Source organism: Sus scrofa, chromosome 17 (genome assembly GCF_054392235.1).
Source record: "Sus scrofa isolate SSC_HxYL_T2T_F1_AM1 chromosome 17, Sscrofa_HxYL_maternal_Yorkshire_Landrace_v2.0, whole genome shotgun sequence".
In the NCBI taxonomy this organism is placed as follows: Eukaryota; Metazoa; Chordata; class Mammalia; order Artiodactyla; family Suidae; genus Sus; species Sus scrofa.
Window position 1 is genome coordinate 8,794,693 of NC_139399.1, and position 19,191 is coordinate 8,813,883.

The following is a 19,191-nucleotide window of genomic DNA, read 5'->3' on the forward strand; positions in this document are numbered from 1 at the left end:
ACCTTAAATGTAAACGGACTGAACGCTCCAATAAAAAGACAAGCAGTGGATGATTGGATAAAAAATCAAAAACCTTCAATCTACTGCCTACAAGAAACTCACCTTAATACAAAGGACACATATAGATTGAAAGTGAAGGGGTGGGAAAAAATATTTCATGCCAACAGACATGACAGGAAAGCAGGAGTTGCAATACTCATATCAGACAAAATAGACTTTAAAACAAAAGACATATAGACAAAGAAGCACACTTTAATGATTAAGGTATCCATTTAAGAAGAGGATATTACTGTTATCAACATACATGCCCCAAATACAGGCGCACCCAGATATATACAACAAATATTAACAGACATAAAGGGAGAAACTGATGGGAGTACAATCATAGTAGGAAACTTTAATACCCCACTCACATCAATGGACAGATCCTCTAGACAGAAAACCAGTAAAGCAACAGAGATCCTAAAGGAGACAATAGAAAAGTTAGACTTAATTGACATCTTCAGGACACTACATCCAAAAAAATCAGAATACACATTCTTCTCAACTGCACATGGAACATTCTCAAGAATCAACCACATATTGGGACACAAAGCTAACCTCAACAAATTTAGGAGAATAGAAATTATTTCAAGTATCTTCTCTGACCACAATGGCATAAAACTAGAAATCAACCACAGGAAAAGAAATGAGAAAAAAACCTATTACTTGGAGACTAAACATGCTACTAAAAAACCAATGAGTCAATGAATAAATCAAGAAGGAAATTAAAAAATACCTTGAGACAAATGATAAGATACAACTCTCAAAATCTATGGGATACTGCAAAAGCAGTGCTCAGAGGGAAATTCATAGCAATATGGCCTTCTTCAAAAAAGAAGAAAGATCTCAAATTGGCAACTTAACCCCCCACCTAGACGAATTAGAAAAAGAAGAACAAAAAAGACCTAAAGTCAGCAGAAGGATGGAAATTATAAAGATCAAAAAGGAAATCAATAAAATAGAGACTCAAAAAACAATAGAGAAAATTAATAAAACCAAGAGCTGGTTCTTTGAAAAGGTAAACAAAATTGACAAACCCCTGGCTAGACTCACTAAGAAGAGGAGAGAACCCAAACAAACAAAATTAGAAATGAAAAAGGAGAAATCACAACGGATACAGCAGAAATACAAAAAACCATAAGAGAATGCTATGAACAACTATATGCCAACAAATTTGACAGTCTGGAAGAAATGGACAACTTTCTAGACTCTTATAGCCTGCCAAAACTGAATCAAGAAGAAACAGACTAACTGAACAGACCAATCACTAGAAATGAAATTGAAGATGTCATAAAAACACTTCCTACAAATAAAAGCCCAGGACCAGATGGCTTCACAGGCAAATTCTACCAAACATATAAAGAAGATCTGGTGCCCATCCTCCTTAAACTTTTAAAAAGGTTGAAGAAGAAGGAACACTCCCAAAGACATTCTATGATGCCAGTATCACCCTAATTCCAAAACCAGACAGAGATACCACCAAAAAAAGAAAACTATCAGCCAATATCTTTGATGAATATAGACGCAAAAATTCTCAACAAAATTTTAGCCAACCGAATCCAACAACACATCAAAAAGATCATATACCATGACCAGGTAGGGTTCATCCCAGGTTCACAATGATGGTTCAACATATGCAAATCAATCAACGTCATACACCACATTAACAAAAGAAAACTCAAAAACCATATGATCATCTCAATAGATGTGGAAAAAGCATTTGACAAAGTCCAAAATCCATTCATGACAAAAACTCTTACCAAAGTGGGTACAGAGGGAACATACATTAACATAATAACATCCATCTATGACAAATCCACAACAAATATAATACTCAATGGAGGAAAAACTGAAAGCCTTCTCACTCAAATCTGGAACAAGACAGGGATGCTCACTCTCACCACTGCTATTCAGCATAGTTTTAAAAGTCCTAGCCACAGCAATTAGACAAACAAAAGTATTAAAAGGCATCCAAATAGCGACAGAAGAGATAAAACTGTCACTGTATGCAGACGACATGGTACTATACATAGAAAACCCTAAGGACTTAACCCCAAAACTACTTGAACTGAACAACAAATTCATCAAAGTAGTAGGCTATAAGATTAACATTCAGAAATCAGTTGCATTTCTGTATACCAGCAATGAAATATTAGAAAAGGAATACAAAAATACGATACCTTTTAAAATTGCACCACAAAAAATCAAATACCTTGGAATACATCTGATCAAGGAGGTAAAGAACTTATATGCCAAGAACTATAAAACTTTAATCAAAGAAATTAAGGAAGATGTAAAGAAATGGAAAGATATTCCATGTTCATGGATTAGAAAAATCAATATTGTAAAAATGGCCATACTACCCAAAGCAATCTACAGATTCAATGCAATCCCTATCAAATGAACCATGACATTTTTCACAGAACTAGAACAAACAGTCCAAAAATTTATATGGAACAACAAAAGACCCAGAATCGCCAAAGCAATCCTGAGAAACAAAAACCAAGCAGGGGGCATAACTCTCCCAGGCTTCAAGAAATATTACAAAGCCACAGTCATCAAAACAGTGTGGTACTGGTATCAAAACAGACAGACAGATCAATGGAACAGAATAGAGAACCCAGAAATAAACCCTGACACCTATGGCCAATTAATCTTTGACAAAGGAGGCAAGAACATAAAATGGGAAAAAGAAAGTCTATTCAGCAAGCATTGCTGGGAAACCTGGACAGCTGCATGCAAATCACTGAAACTAGAACACACCCTCACACCATGCACAAAAATAAACTCCAAATGGCTGAAAGACTTAAATATAAGACAAGACACTATCAAACTCCTAAAAGAGAACATAGGCAAAACACTCTCTGACATCAGTCTTACAAATGTTTTCTCAGGTCAGTCTCCCAAGGCAACAGAAATAAGAGCAAAAATAAACCCATGGGACCTAATCAAACAGACAAGCTTTTCCACAGCAGAGGAAACTAAAAAGAAAACAAAAAGACAGAATGGGAGAAAATAGTTTCAAATGATGCAGCTGACAAGGGCTTCATCTCTAGAATATACTAGCAATTTATACAACTCAACAGCAAAACAGCCAATCACCCAATGGAAAAATGGGCAAAAGACCTGAATAGACTGTTCTCCAAGGAAGATATACAGATGGCTAACAAGCACATGAAAAAATGCTCAGCATCTCTGATTATTAGAGAAATGCAAATCAAAACTACCATGAGATACCACCTCACACCAGTCAGAATGGCCATCATTAAGAAGTCCAGAAATAACAAGGGCTAGAGGGGTTGTAGAGAAAAGGGAACCCTCATGCACTGGTGGTGGGAATGTAAGCTGGTACAGCCACTATGGAGAACAGTTTGGAGATACCTTAGAAATCTATACATAGAACTACCATACGACCCTGCAATCCCACTCTTGGGCATATATCCGGACAAAAGTTTCCTTGAAAAAGACGCATGTACCCACATGTTCATTGCAGCACTATTCGCAATAGCCAGGACATGGAAACAACCCAAAGGTCCATCGACAGGTGATTGGATTCGGAAGAGGTGGTATATATACACAATGGAATACTACTCAGCCATAAAAAAGAGTAAAATAATGCCATTTGCAGCAACATGGATGGAACTAGAGATTCTCATACTGGGTGAAATAAGTAAGAAAGACAAAGACAAGTACCATATGACATTGCTTATAACTGGAATCTAATATATAGCACAAATGAGCCTTTCTATAGAAATGAAAATCATGGACTTGGAGAATAGACTTGTGGCTGCCCAGGGGGAGTGGGAGGGATCAGGAGCTTGGGGCTAACGGATGCAAACTATTGCTTTTGGAGTGGATTTACAATGAGATCCTGCTGAGTAGCATTGAGAACTATGTCTAGATACTCATATCACAACAGCACAAAAGGTAGAAAAAAAACGTATACATGTAAGTGTAACTTGGTCCCCATGCTGCACAGTGGAAAAAAAAAAAAAAGGTAATTCACATTTTTCTACAATTCCATAGCTTTATATACTTGGCATATGTTTAGATTAAGCAAACTTTGAAAGAAGATATGTATTGTACTTGCCTTTGTGCTAGGCACTTTGATATTTTTATAGTATGTTTAAGGAAATATATGTCTTTACCTTATAATGTACTAGTGACTATTGGTCCAGATCATAGTACAATGCAAAAAAAATAACTCTCTTCTTAGAGTGATATTCATATCTTCACATTATAATTAAACCCCCACCCTGCACAGCTGAAAATCTGTGTATGGCTTTTGACTACCCATCAATAGCCTACTGTTAACCAGAAACCTTACTGATAACATAAACATTTGATTAACACATATATTGTATGTAATACATATCACATACTGTATCTTTACAATAAAGTATGCCAGAGAAAAGAAAATGTTCTTAAGAAAATTGGGTCACCTTATTGTACATTAAAAAATTGAAAGAACACTGTAAATCAGATATAATAGAAAAAATAAAAATCAGATTATAAAAGAAAAAAAGGAAATCAGAAGGAAGAGGAAATACATTTACAGTACTACAATGTATTTACTGATAACCTAAGTTTATTTTGCCTGTTTACAAGATGAACTGCGTGTCAGTATCTGCATCAGTATTGTCTTATATGATACAGAACACTCTGGACGTATTACTAACGTTAGGCATCAAAAATGAAAAGAAGAAATTCATATTTACTTACAAGTATAACTATTTACATATTGATAGTTAAAGAAGCCCCCAAAGGATTGCTTTATGGTAGCCTAGTGTAATTGATAAGATTACTTCTCAGAAGCCTAGCCAATAACACTAATGAATGGATCTCTTACCGTTTTATGGCACATAGTATTTATAGTCATAGTCATAATATGGCATTAAAAACCTTGTTACCTTAAAAAAAACCACTTGTGATAATAACCTGATATGCAGTTTCTTCATTTACATGAGGGAGAGAGGCATGCTATATGGTAATACAATTCTTTGAAAACAAAAGTTAATAAACATGCAAATACTATGCTATTTTATATAAGGAACTTGAACTTCAGGGGATTTTGGTTTCTGAGGGGGCATCCTGGAACCAATCCTTTTAAGGATACTAAGGGATGACTGTACAGTATTCACAAGTAATTGTGTAGAAAGGAAAAATGATTAGTGAATTAAAAATTAGAGGCAACAACTAATGATGCAAGGAAGTAAAGGACTCTGGGAGGTGGAAAATGATAATGTAAAGCAAACAAAAAGGTGGTGCAGAAAGCAAGAGCATGCCAACATTCAGAAACCAAAAGCAGCTCTTTGAGAAACACACTCAGTGCTGTATCGGAGCCCCAGGCCATCTGCTCCTGCTTCTGACTCACTCAGAGGAACAAGTCGGTCAGGAAGCCTCGCCCCAGCCATGGCCCTTAAAGATACTGGCAAGACTCCCATGGAGAGTGAGGTCTCGATTCACCGGATTAGAATCACCCTCACCAGCTGCAATGTGAAGTCTTTGGAGAAGGTGTGTGATGACATGATCAGAGGCACAAAGGAAAAGAACCTCAAAGTGAAGGGAACGGTTCAGATGCCTACCAAGACTCTGAGAATAACTACAAGAAAAACTTGTGGTGAATGTTCTAAGACTTGGGATTGTTTTCACATGAGGATCCAGAAGCTACTCATTGACCTGCACAGTCCTTCTGAAATTGTTAAGCAGATCATGTCCATCAGTATTGAACAGGAGTTGAGGTTGAAGTCACCAATGCAGACACTTAAGTCCAACTTTTTACTAAACTGATATTCAATTGTTTAAAAAAAAAATGAAAGCATTTGAAATGGGTATAGATACACTAAACTAGAAAAGAGAGAGAAAAATGTGGGCAGGTTTTCAGGAGCCAGATTAGAAAATATTTAGTGAATTATGAAAACATTTTGGACTTTACCAGAAACATTCAGGGTTTTAAGTAGAAGAGTAACATGATATTTTTAAATTAAAAAAAAATAAAATTCTTGGGAGTTCCCATCGTGGCACAGCGGAGAGAAATCCACCTAGTAACCATGATTTGTGGATTTGATCCATGGCCTCGCTCAGTGGGTTAAGGATCCAGTGTTGCCATGAGCTCTGGTGTAGGTTTCATACATGGCTCAGATCCTGCGTTGCTGTGGCTGTAGTGTAGGCCAGCAGCTGCAGCTCTTATTTGACCCCTAGCCTGGGAATTTCCATATGTCCCAGGTGTGGCCCTAAAAAGCAAAAATAAAATAAAAAGTAAAAAAAAATTCCCATTGTAGTGAAGATAATTGATTGGGCTGGAACAATCTTGGATGCAAAGAAACAAAAGGCTATTAAAGTAACAAATGATAGCTTATGGCTATAGAACAAGAGTGAGGGTGAAAAGAAGCTTTGAGAAATGTTTGGAGGTAAAATGCACTGCTAGTGAAGGAAGATCAAAAAGTCAAGGATAACACACACCCAGGTTTCTTGCTTGAGCAATTGTGTCCCTTACTGAAAAATGGCAGAGGACACTAATCTTGAAAGAATGAGTCCAATTGTGGAAGTATTAAAGTTGAAATGTGCATGGGACAATTTAAATGGAGAGGAATATTGAGAATTTGGGTAGATTTATGGAGTGAGTTTTGGGCTGTGGCATAGTGTGAGAATTCTCAGTACACTGATGTATGAATTTCTGAGAATGAAAAAAAGATGCTGAAAGATGGCATTTGGAGGGTTGCAGAAAGAAAATAAACAGGGAGTTCCCATCTTGGCTCAGCAGAAACAATCTAACTAGGATCCATGAGGACGCAGGTTTCATCCCTGGCCTTGCTCTGTAGGTTAAGGATCCGGTGTTGTGTGGTGAGTTGTGGTGAAGGTTGCAGAGGTGGCTCGGATCTGGGGTTGCTGTGGCTATGGTGTGGGCTGGAGGCTACAGCTCCAATTAGACCCCTAGCCTGGGAACCTCCATAAACAGGTGTGGCCCTAAAAAGACAAAACAAAACAAAACAAATCCAGCATGGGTAAGCATTCCTTTGATTACTTATTTTTGAGCTACCAATGTTCCATCCCTGTGCAGCTTGGAAAAGATGCAGGAAACTGACTTTCTTTTTTTTTTTTTTTTTAAGTCTTTTTTTCTTTTTCCAGGGTCACACCTGTGGCATATGGGGGTCTAATCAGAGCTGTAGCTGCCAGCCTACACCAGAGCCACAGCAATGCCACATCTGAGCCATGTCTGCAACCTACACCACAGCTCACGGCAACGCCGGATCCTCAACCCACTGAGAAAGGCCAGGGATCGAACCCACAACCTCATGGTTCCTATTCAGAGTCATTAACCACTGAGCCACGAAGGGAATTCCAGAAATTGACTTTCTTGAACTGGTGCAAGGTGATTTAATTATTTCACCTAGAAGCATATAAGGAGAAGCAGAGTCAAAGCATGAGCAGTGAGGAATTACAATGATGCTTGCAGGAAACCCTTTAGAGACTTTGATTATGAAAGGAGGAGAGAGGTGGGGAGAGGACGGCAGGATAATGTTTTGTTTTCCCTTGAAGGAAGAACTCAGTGGATTTAAATGCTAATGAGAAGAAGCTAAGGGAGAGAAGAAGGGCTGGGTGGTTGAAAAGTGAAGTCTCAGGGAGTTTCGTTGTGGCACAGTGTGTTAAGGATCTGGTGTTGTCACTGCAGGGGCTCAGGTTGCTGCTGCATCACAAGTTCAATCCCTAACCCAGGAAATTCTGTATGCCACAGGTGCAGCCAAAATAAACAAATAAATACATATTAAAAAAAAAAGAAAGTGGAGTCTCTAAGAGCTGAATATATGTGTCTGGAGTTGGAAAAAACAGGAATCCTAAGCACAAGATGAAGGTTTTGGACAGGGAGAGCCTAAGCTCTTCTCTTATTAAAGCAGAGAGGGAAGAAGGAATAAATGCAGATGCAGATGGGTTTGCATGTTTATCGTAAGATCTATCGAAGTTATTCTCTGTATACTATGTATTTTGTAGCAAAGTAAATTGAATTAAATTTGAGGCTAATGGGAATGTGATGGGGATTGGAACTTCAAAGCAATTCCAAGTTGGAATTTAGAGCTGCTGGGAAGTGGTCCTTTGTTGAGGTCAGTGACTGTAAATTAATAGATGCACAATTCTATATGGTAAGGAGAAAGATATAATGAGAGAGTGACCACGTGTGTAGGTGACTGAATGGAGGACAGTTGTGGGTACAGAGGCGATGAAATCACAGGATTATAAGGTCAGGCTTCTGTCTTGGTAATAAATTTGGATACTGAAGTCACTAATGATGATGCCAGAAATCAGTTAAAGAGAAAGCCCATTAGTTTCCAATAAAAGGATGATACTAAGGAGAATAAGAGCATTATGTGAGTAATATGAGTCTAAAAACAGCAGTGTTACTTACATGGGGGGTGAAATAACTCTGGGCCTGACTGGCTGATAAGAGGCAGTTGGTGCTACTGTTGAATACTGGTGATGCTCAAGCTTCATGGCAACTGATATTTGGGGAGTGAAGCGAGCATGGGAATCAGATTCCGGTTAAATCTATAAAGAGAAAGTAATGTTTAGTGAAGTAGGATTCTTAACTGCTATTTTTTGAAATTCAAATTGTAGACTTTTTAGAATTTTCCCCCAGTTTTTCTCCTTGTCTGGAGACTTATCTTGTGATTTTAGGTTTAGAACAACCTCAATAGATTTGTTTTTATAATGTTAAAAAATGCACATGCCCTGTATGAGGGAGGGGTCTATGTATACCATATTCTCATTCATTTTATCTTTTGAATATATGCTTTAATCTGTTGTTTTTGTGATGAGAGGCTTTGAGGAGGGGGTGCAGAGCTAGGAGTTCAAAAGCTTTGGGCATCTTGGGGAGAAAGATGGGTCCAAAGTGGTGGAATGCTATAGAAAGAACCATAGGAATGGCTAGAAAACACATTCAGATGTGATAAAATTGACTTCTAAACTCAGACCTCCATAAGCCTTCACTTTGAGAGAATGAACAGAAGCGTTTAAAGACTGGCTACTCTCTTAGTTATTTCTAAATTCTAGCTTCTGTACCTTGCAGCATTTAAAATGTCCACTTGAGTTAGCTACTAAATGGATACAATGTTTTTATTAAAGCTGTAATCTGTTTGTCTTTTCAAAAGTACACCTCCTCTTGCCTTATTGCCTGTTATCACTGCCCTCCAGAAAAACTGGCACCTCCATTAACATCAAATGAATTCATAATGCATGGAGCTATTTTGCAAGTTAGTAAGTTTAATAATATTGATTATAGAAGGTGTTACCTTGAGAAAGCATTTGTTGGAGAAGACTATCATTGCATTTATGCATTTACTTAAAGTTTATGAGCTGCTTTATGTAATGCACCGTAGTGGAGAACAAAAGCACAATTAAGTGAAATAAATTACATAAAGAAGCTCTTATCTTTTACCTGGTGAAAATAATTTTTGGAATGCAGATGGCACTTTAGATCATTCCTAGTTTATATCCTCTGCATTTTCTGATAAGGCATACACTTTCAGTAATGATGGAGACGCCCCAGAGGTACAGGTAAGCATGCAGATTTATTGAATATTAAAACTATTTTGTAGTTTAATCTGACACTGAGATCAGGAGCCAGGTTTAGATCCTTTTGGTGGTACCACATCATTGGGATATAATCTAGCACACATCACTTAATCTTGGTGAGCCTTAGATTACTCATCTGCATAGTGTTTTCAGGATTGATTAAACTTTATCTAAAGCACTTAGCCCAGTATCAATCAGTAAAGTACAACACGTAGGTGATACTATGTAAATAACAGCTGACATGCCTGCCCGTTTTTCCGGTTTGTGTACTTAATTTCTGCTCATGAAGAAAAACAAAATTTTAAGAATGTTTGCTTCTCATGATCATGTTCATACTGAGCAGAGGGTACATTGAAAGGAAAATTCTTGGGACCACACTGATGCTTGTTTAAACACACACACCAGGGAGCCTGAAAGTTCCATCCTGCACGCTTGCCTGCAGTGGGCTAATATATGACTGTTTGACTGACAGCTTCTGGCCTCTCAGTTCTGTGCTTGGAGCCACTAGAAAATGTTTACATCAATCCCAAAGAGGTAAAGTTTTTAGGATCTAAATTTGTTACAGGTGCCTTCATATTTTTATCAGACCAAAAAAAATTGTGAATGCAACAATCAGTATATCCTAAAGAGATTTGGTAAGATGTTTAGATAATGGAAGTAACAAAACAGTTGGTTAGACAAACAGAGGAAAGGTGTTTTCAACTATAATTGACTAGCATCTACTTAACCTAGAGGAGGATAATTTTATTTTATTCTTCCTTCTTTGGAATCTTGGCTTTCTAAAGGAAGGCAGAGTTCAAATAAGCATGATTTTGGAAGTTTAGAAAACTTGGACCAAGTGTCAAATATGGTTCAGATTATTTCTTCTCATAATGTTAGAGTAGCAGCAATTTGCTTATTCTATTCTCATTAAATATTAAAAATAAAATTTATGTAGCTTTTTTTTGTTTGTTTATTTTTAGGGCCACACCCATGGCATATGGAAGTTCCCAGACCAGGGGTCAAATCAGAGCTGCAGCTGCTGGCCTACGCCATGGCCATAGCAATTTGGGATCCAAACAGCATCTGCAATATATATTGCAGCTCAGGGTAACGCTGGATCCCCGGCCCACTGAGCGAGGCCAGCGATCGAACCCACATCCTCATGGATACTAGTCGGATTTGTTTCCACTGAGCCACAATGGGAACTCCCATAAAATCTATATAATATTTTTAAACTACCTGGTTTTAACTGGTATGGGAAGGTGGGATAGTTACCTCCTTTTTTTTTTTTTTTTAAATTTAGTCAACTTATGGCTGTTCAGATATAATTCCCACAAGAAGCTTTTCTTGCCAAGTTTCTAAACACATAGAAGTGCAAATGACTAAATTAATAATACATATCAGAAAGTATCAAACAAAAAATTTGGTCTCTAATCCTTTCTAGATAAAGGTATATATTTAGCATTAAAAAAAACTACACAGTAGAGTATCAGCTTTTTAGAAGATTTATGTTTGGATTTTTCAAGTTTTCCTCTGGAGGGTGTTGAAAGCCCCTGGTTAATATTTTATACCAGACTGTGTTTTGTTAACACCTCTGAACTACTTCTAACAATAATTAGCCATGTTAAAATTTTAGAAATGTTGTCTTTTTGTTTTTGACTATCCTTCTGATAAAATTTCAAAAAATGTATTGATCAGCAGGGGAAGAACATAAGAACACAGGAAAAACCTCTGTGACCCCAAAGTAAAATGTAATGCACAGAAGTTAATGTGAATAAATTTAGCAACTAGATGAGTACCCACTATGGGATAGTGGGTTAAGAATTAAACTGCAGTGGCTTGGATTGCTGTGTAGGTGAGGGTTTGATCCCTGGCTTATTGCCATAGGTATAGTATGGAAATTCCATATGTTGCAGGTGCAGCCATAAAAAAAAAAAAAATAGGTAAATACATTTAGCAATTAGACCTTTCAACAAGAGCACTTACCCACAGTTACTCTGGTGGACTGGGCTTCCTCAGAGCATGGTGGCACCAGGGTGGTCCTTCTTATAGTATGGTTCATGACTCCAAGCATGAGTGCCCTAGTGAGCAAGGAGAAAGCAACGTCTTTTATGAGCCAGCTTTGGGAGTCACACAGTATCACTTCTCCTGTATTCTATCCATCTTATTCTATTGAGTCACTAAGCCCAGCCTCTATTCAAAGGGAGAGGCTGTAGATACCACCTCTTAATGGAATGAATTGTCAGAAAATTGTGGATGTGTTTTAAAACAGCTACAAGCTAAATATATGCCAGCAAAAGTCATAGGGCATAATAGATAAACTTGCAATAATAATGTTGAAATTTGAATAGGAGACAAAAACGGCACTGCAGCATAGACATACAGATGGGTATACGCAGTTAACCTTCCAATTCATTACTGATCATCTTCTTACTGATGGAGAAACAATAGTTCAGGGAGGAAGAGGATAAGAAACTCTGAATATGAATAAATTATGGGATAATCAACAAAGTTTTAAAGGATATTGAGATTTTCAGCATGAAACAAAATTTCTTAGGAGTTTATTTTATTTTATCTTTTTTTGTATTTTTAGGGCCATATCTGTGGCATATGTAGGTTCCCAGGCTAGGGGTCTAATCGGAGCTGTAGCCGCTGGCCCACACCACAGCCACAGCAATGCCAGATGCGAGCTGTGTCTGCGACCACCACAGCTCATGGCGATGTCGGATGGTTAACCCACTGAGCGAGGCCAGGGATCGAACCCGCAACCTCATGGTTCCTAGTTGGATTTCTTAACCACTAAGCCACAATGGGAACTCCTTCCTAAAAGTTTTAAAAGGGTAGGTAGAGTGGGAGAATTGAGTTTTCATCTAACTGAGAGTGTGGTAGATGACTTTGAAAAAAAACCTGCCCCTGGGAGTTCCTATTGAGTTCCAACTAGGAACCATGAGGTTGTGGGTTCGATCCTTGGCCTCACTCAGTGGGATAAGGATCCAGCATTGCTGTGAGCTGTGGTGTAGGCTGCAGAGGTGGCTCAGATGTGGCATTGCTGTGGCTATGGTATGGGCTAGTGGTTACAGCTCTCATTGGACTCCTAGCATGGGAACCCCATATGCCTCAGCCCTAGGAAAGACCAAAAACAAAAACAAAAAAACAAAACAAAAAAAAAACCCTGCCCAAGAACAGTATTATATTTAAAGTACAACCAGCAATTTAGGAATTATTGTGAAATTTATTAATTTGAATTAGTTTTGTGGGTTGTGTTCATTTAATAAATATTTTAGGTTTTATAAATGTGTAAGAATTTAAAAATTTTATCAGGTTTATATTTGTATCTTTTAAATTGCCATTATTATAACAATTTATGTTAAAAAGGTTGAAATAGAGATTTCTTTACTTTAATAAAATTTCCCTAGAGTATATCAAGTTCTTCCTGATATTCATCTTCAATCACTGATGCTTTCTACAGATATTTAAAAAACAATTAACTCTTAAATCTAGCTCTGGATACCCCTCTATAATTTTCCTTATTAAAACTTATCAAGACTGATGGATTTGCATTAATGGAAAACACAAAGTCATGTATTAAAATTTTTAATCTCTTCAAGCTTGCGATATTTAAAGTAATATGCAAATGTTATGGAAACGTTAAGAATTACCATAGAGCTAAAACTAAGCTGGATATATATAGACTTGAGAAAAGATGGTTATCATATTGTAAAGCAAGGCTGTCATGTGGATCCTTAAAAGCATCCATGTAACTTTGGTCGGATATTTAAGAAAATGACCCTTAACAGAAAACACTGACCTAGGAGTTCCCAATGTGGTGCAGGGGAAATGAATCTGACTGGTGTCCATTAGGATGCAGTTCGATCTCTGGTCTTATTCAGTGGGTGGGGGACCCAGCATTGCCCCAAGTTGTGGTGTAGGTTGCAGACATGGCTAGGATCCTGGGTTGCTAAGGCTGTGGCGAAGGCCAGCAGCTGTAGCTCTGATTCACCCCTAGTCAGAAATTCCATATGCCATGGGTGTGGCCCTAAAATGCAAAACAAAAACAAAAAACCAACCAAACAAGAAACCCCATTGATCTAATTCAGTGCTTTTTCAAAATTCACTTGGGAAAGTGATTCAGTGATAAGGGAACTATAGTCTTGTGAAGGTCTCCTGACTCAAAAATTTCCCTGAATGGATCTTTTTATAAGCAAATTTTTCAAACTGTGATTTTATAAGGTACACATATATAGTTTCTCAGAATCAAATGGAATGGTGTAATTTTTTATATCTAATGTCTTCCTCTGATTCTTAATAGAGATTGTTTGATAATAAAAGACCATGATTTAAAATTTTGCGCACATTTGCTTTAGTAAAGGCTCTGTTAAGGCAATGGCCACAAGAGGGCAGTAAATATGCTTATAATAGGAACTAATTGACTAAGGTGTCCTCTCAATTTTTTACTGGGTAGTTTTTGCATGGCTTGTATTTCAAATTAATCTGAAATATTTTATACCATAAATAATTTTAAATGCAAGTGTGATTATTATTAAAGTAAATATTATGGTCAAAATGTATGTGATATTAATAGTAAACATTAGTATTTACTGAATGATCTCTTACATGTTGGCTATGATGCCACTTTCCATATATAGTAGCTTTTTTTAAATCTCACAAAAAACTCTAAGATAGACTATTATTTTTTTTAATTTTTTAATTTTTTTTTGTCTTTTTGCCATTTCTAGGGCCACTCCCGTGGCATATGGAGGTTCCCAGGCTAGGAGTCTAATCGGAGCTGTAGCTGTCGTCCTACACCAGAGCCACAGCAACGTGGGATCCGAGCCACGTCTGTGACCTGCACCACAGCTCACGGCAATGCCAGATCCTTAACCCACTGAGCAAGGCTAGAGATTGAACCCGCAACCTCATGGTTCCTAGTCGGATTCACTAACCACTGTGCCACGACAGGAACTCCAAAAAATTCTAAGATAGACTATTATTATACTCATTTCATCATGGAAGAAACGAAGGCCTAGTGAGATTTTAGTAGCCAATTATCTTTAAGCCAACATTTTAACTGTTGCTTTTTGGGGGGAGATAACAGTGGGCATAATATTGGCTTATTATATGCTTAGAAACTGTCTGCCTGAGAAAATTAGGAAATCAAGCTAACTAATCCTTTCTGTGTTGGTCCAAAAAGTAAAACTTGGAAAAATGAACTCTTTAGTTTATAAAGATGATGAAAGAATAACTTATGAAAAGGAAAAAATATAGTGTAGTGGTGCCTTTGGTTCAAGATTATTTTTGGTGATAATTTTTAAAAGGTTTGATGTTCTAAATAGTCTAATCAGTCTCACTAAGAAGACAGCTATTTTGCTATTTGTTGGGCTGAGTTGCATCCCCTAAAACATCATTATGTTGAAGTCTGAACCCTCAGTGCCTCAAAATATAATTGTATTTGGAAACGGGGACTTTAAAGAGGCAATTGATTTAAAGTGAAGTCATTAGGGTGGACTTTAATCTAATCTGACCATAAGAAGAGGAAATTTGGACACATATAAGTATAGAGAAAAAAGCTTTGAGGACACAAGAAGACAGCCATCTATAAGCCAAGGAGATAGGCATTAGGACAAACAAAACTTTCCAACATGTTTATTTCAGACCTCTAGACTCTAGAATTGTGAGAAAATAAATTCCTGCAGTTTAAGTCACCTCAGTCTGTGGTGCTTTGTTACATCAGCCCAAGAAGACTCATACAATGTATATTCCGTAAGGAATAACAATGATTTCAAGGTTCCACCCACTGCCATATGCCCTGATTCTCAATACTATTCTATTTTCTGACTATCCATAAAGATACACCTCTCCAAGTATCCAAAGTCAAAACCAAGAAAGCAAATTGACAAATTGATGGGATAAAAAAAAAAAAAAAAAAAAAAAAAAAAAAAAAAAAAGGTGGCGGGAGAGTGAAAAGAGAAAGACAACAATTACTTAAGTAAAAGTATGTTGAACCAGAGCTGCTTTAGTCAGAATTTCAGCCAAGGTCTCTGGGCCACAGTTGATGATTTTAAAGTAAGAAGCAGGACCCCCTGCAGATTCTTGAAAAGTCTTCCTAACTGGTTTTGCTATCTCAACTGGTCACTGATTTGTGGCCTATTTAGCAATTTGGAGAAAAGAATGGGAGTGTGAAAGAGGCTCTGTCAATGTGCCAAGTGTCAACCCCTTCACCTCAGGACTCAAGAAAAGGACTTAATGAGGCCACTCAGTTTGATGCCTATCCCTTGAGCTCAGAGGACACAGCAAACTGATGTTTGACTCATCCTTCAGGAACCTAAAAGGTGAGAAAATAGGACTGGATAGTTACTCTGATGGCAAAGAGGAAGGTTCCCTGTTAATCTAGAGCTTGTCAGTGCAAGCCAAGGAGGCTTTGATCTTTCTTACATGCTTGGTGAGAGCCATGTATGTGAAATACAGGGAGAAGAATCATCCTGTTTCTCTATAAGAGGGCAGGCTTGAGAGGCAAAAGAACCCAGTAGAAAAATTTAGAAGTACCAACAGGTATCTATGATCTGAGAAATTAAGTGTATGTAGCCAACTGGAATAGAGATGCATGGATCAAGCAACCTTCAAATGAGTGATCTTTCATGAGACAAGCATCCACGATGAAAACCCCAGGCACGGAGAGTGTCCACGTGGAACCTTATAACATCCAAATAAGAAATGCCACCATTTTTTGTGCCTCACTCTGTTCCTTCTCACTGCTTTATCCTGAAGGCTCAGAACAGTCATTAATAAAAGTTGAGAAAGGGGGAGGAATCAGTTGAATAAGCCCTCCTTTTCTGCTTCATGAACAAGCATTATGCTTACATGAAATTACAACTTACTAGTTATTACAAGGAACTCAACATTCCAATTACTGAACTGATTCTGTGTTTTGTGACCATAGTGACAAGAAGAGCTTTTATTATCCAAAGGTGACTTTAAAGAGTCCTCAATCTGCCCTTGTTTTCATTTAAGGGGAAAGCATCTGCATTCACTTTTTGGTTAAACTCCACTAGTCTCTCTTACTCAGTATAATAGTTATTGCAGTTTATGATATTTATACAAAATATAGAAATTCTAATCTTGAAGTCAGACATTTCTGACATATAAATTGATTGTAAAAAATTGTAATAATTTAGACAGTATTCAGTCTGGATAATTGGCCCCTCATATAATGTTGAGTTTATGCATTAGTTTTAATATATATTTAAAGTTCTTTTTATTATCTGGGGTCTCACAGACTAGGGGAATTCTCTGATAAGACAGTATTTCATTAGGTTTCATTTAGTAAGGTGCCTATAACACCTTGAGTTCAAGAGATGAATCATTCATTTAAAGTTCATTTAAAGTTGTCAGACAATATAGTAATTTAGAACTTTTCTTCCTGACTGCCACCTGTAACTTGGCATCAGGCTGAATAACACAGGTTTTTTTGGTGTTTACAATTTAATTTCTGTATCTCTTGGGCATGAACTTTTCAAGAGCACTCTTCTTCCCAGAGGGTGTATACAAGACTATCTAATTTGAATTGCTTTTTTTTTTTTTTTTTTTTTTTAATGGTCTTTTTAGGGCCGAATCCATGGCATATGGAGGTTCCCAGGCTAGGGGTCAAATTGGAGCTTGTAGCCGCTGGCCTATACCACAGCGACAGCAACTCAGGATCGAAGCCGTGTCTATGACCTACACCACAGCTCACAGCAACACTGGATCCTTAACCTACTGAGCAAGGCCAGAGATTGAACCTGCGTCCTCATGGCTCCTAGTCAGATTCTTTTCCACTGAGCCATAATGGGAACTCCTGAATTGCTTTTTAAAAATATTTTATCACCAATATTTCTCATTTATTCTACCTGTTCATTTAGTTATTAATACTTATTAGTCATAGCCAATCGTAACTGTTGACTGCTCCCATTCACTTTTTAATTGGTAACATTTTCAAATGTTGAAAAGCAGAAGAGAAAAAAATGAAAGATTCCCCTGGAGAAAAACTTGGCATAAAAAAAGAAAAATTAAAATCTCCAACAATACCCCAAGTGTGGGTGCTTTATCTAAAAATCTACAACTTCTTGAGCCCTTGCTATATGTTAAGCATAAATCTGATATTTTTACTATTTTCAGTTTACACATAAGAGACGTTTGGCTGAGGGGGTTAAATAATCAGTCATAAGTCATAAGTCAAAAGACTTAATTCTAGGATTGTTTAATAGTGAAGCTTATTCACCTAGACACAGTACCACTCTGCCTCATTAGACATGCTTTCTCCTTAGAATCTCAACCTCTGTATGGATGGTGGGACAGAAGTTCAATGATGATAATAATTTACCAGCAATTTGGAAAGTTATGTAATTTTCCTTTTAATACATGAGTTACTATAAAGGTTTGGATGCTGTAACAGAGATCCTAAATAACGAAGGCTTAAACTTCATTGAATTTTAATTATTTTCCACCTGACTGTCTAGACAATGCTGTCCAGAGTTGCTTGGTTACCTCTGAGGTATCAGACATAAAGATTCTTCTGTCTATTATCTGCTTTGTGAATTGTCTCCATGTATACATCCAAGACAATCCCTACCACCACAGCTGCATGCCAGGCAGAGAGCTGAAGGAAAGAGAGGGCACTCCTCTATAAGAGGAAAGTGCTGGTACTATTTTTTATTGAGGGAAAATTCACATAACGTGAAATCTACATTTAAAATAGTAGAAGGTATAATTCACTGTTTTTTAGAACATTCCCAAAGCTGAACGACCATCACCACTATCAAATTCCAAATTTTTCCTATCGCTCCAAAACAAAACAAAACAAACCCCCACCTCCCAATCCCCTACCTTCTCCTCTATTTCCTGGCAACTGTTCATCTACTTTCCTTTTCTATGGATTTACTCGTTTGGACATTTCCTATCAATGGAGTCATACAATATGTGGCCTTTTGAGATTTCCTTCTTTCACTTAGCAGAATGTTTCCAAGGTGCAACTATGTTGTAGTGTATACCTGTATCTTATACTTTTAAAATTTCATTGAAGTATAGTTGATTTACAATGTTGTGATAATTTCTGCTGTACAATAAAGTGATTCAGTTATGCAAGTACACACATCCATTTTCTTTCAGATTCTTTTCCCATTTATACTATCACAGAATATTGGGTCAAGTTCTCTGTGCTGTATAGCAGGTCCCTGTTGGCCAATCATTCCATATACCTCATGTGCATATTCCAGTCCCAGTCAATCCCTCCTCCACCCGCATGTCTCCTTTGGTAACCATAAGTTTTTTAAAGTCTGTGAGTCTGTTTATGTTCTACAAATAAGTCTCTTTTTATCCTTTTTTTAGATTCCACAAATAAATGATATCATATGTTTGTCTTTCACTGTATAACCTTACTTAGTATGATAATCTCTAGGTCCATCCATGTCACTGCAAATGTCATTATTTCATCATTTTTATGGCTGAGTAATATTACATTGTGTAACCACATCTTTATCCATTCTTCTGTTGATGAACATGTAGTTACTTTCATGTCTTGGCTATTGCAAACAGTGCTGGAATGAACATCGGGGTGCACATATCTTT

The 19,191-nt window shown here is 37.2% G+C and overlaps 1 pseudogene; it reads left to right on the forward strand.

The window, feature by feature from the left end:
* Nucleotides 1-5,454: 5,454 nt before the first annotated feature.
* LOC100155003 (small ribosomal subunit protein uS10 pseudogene) lies at nucleotides 5,455-5,810 on the forward strand (annotated as a pseudogene).
* The last annotated feature ends 13,381 nt before the right edge of the window (nucleotides 5,811-19,191 follow it).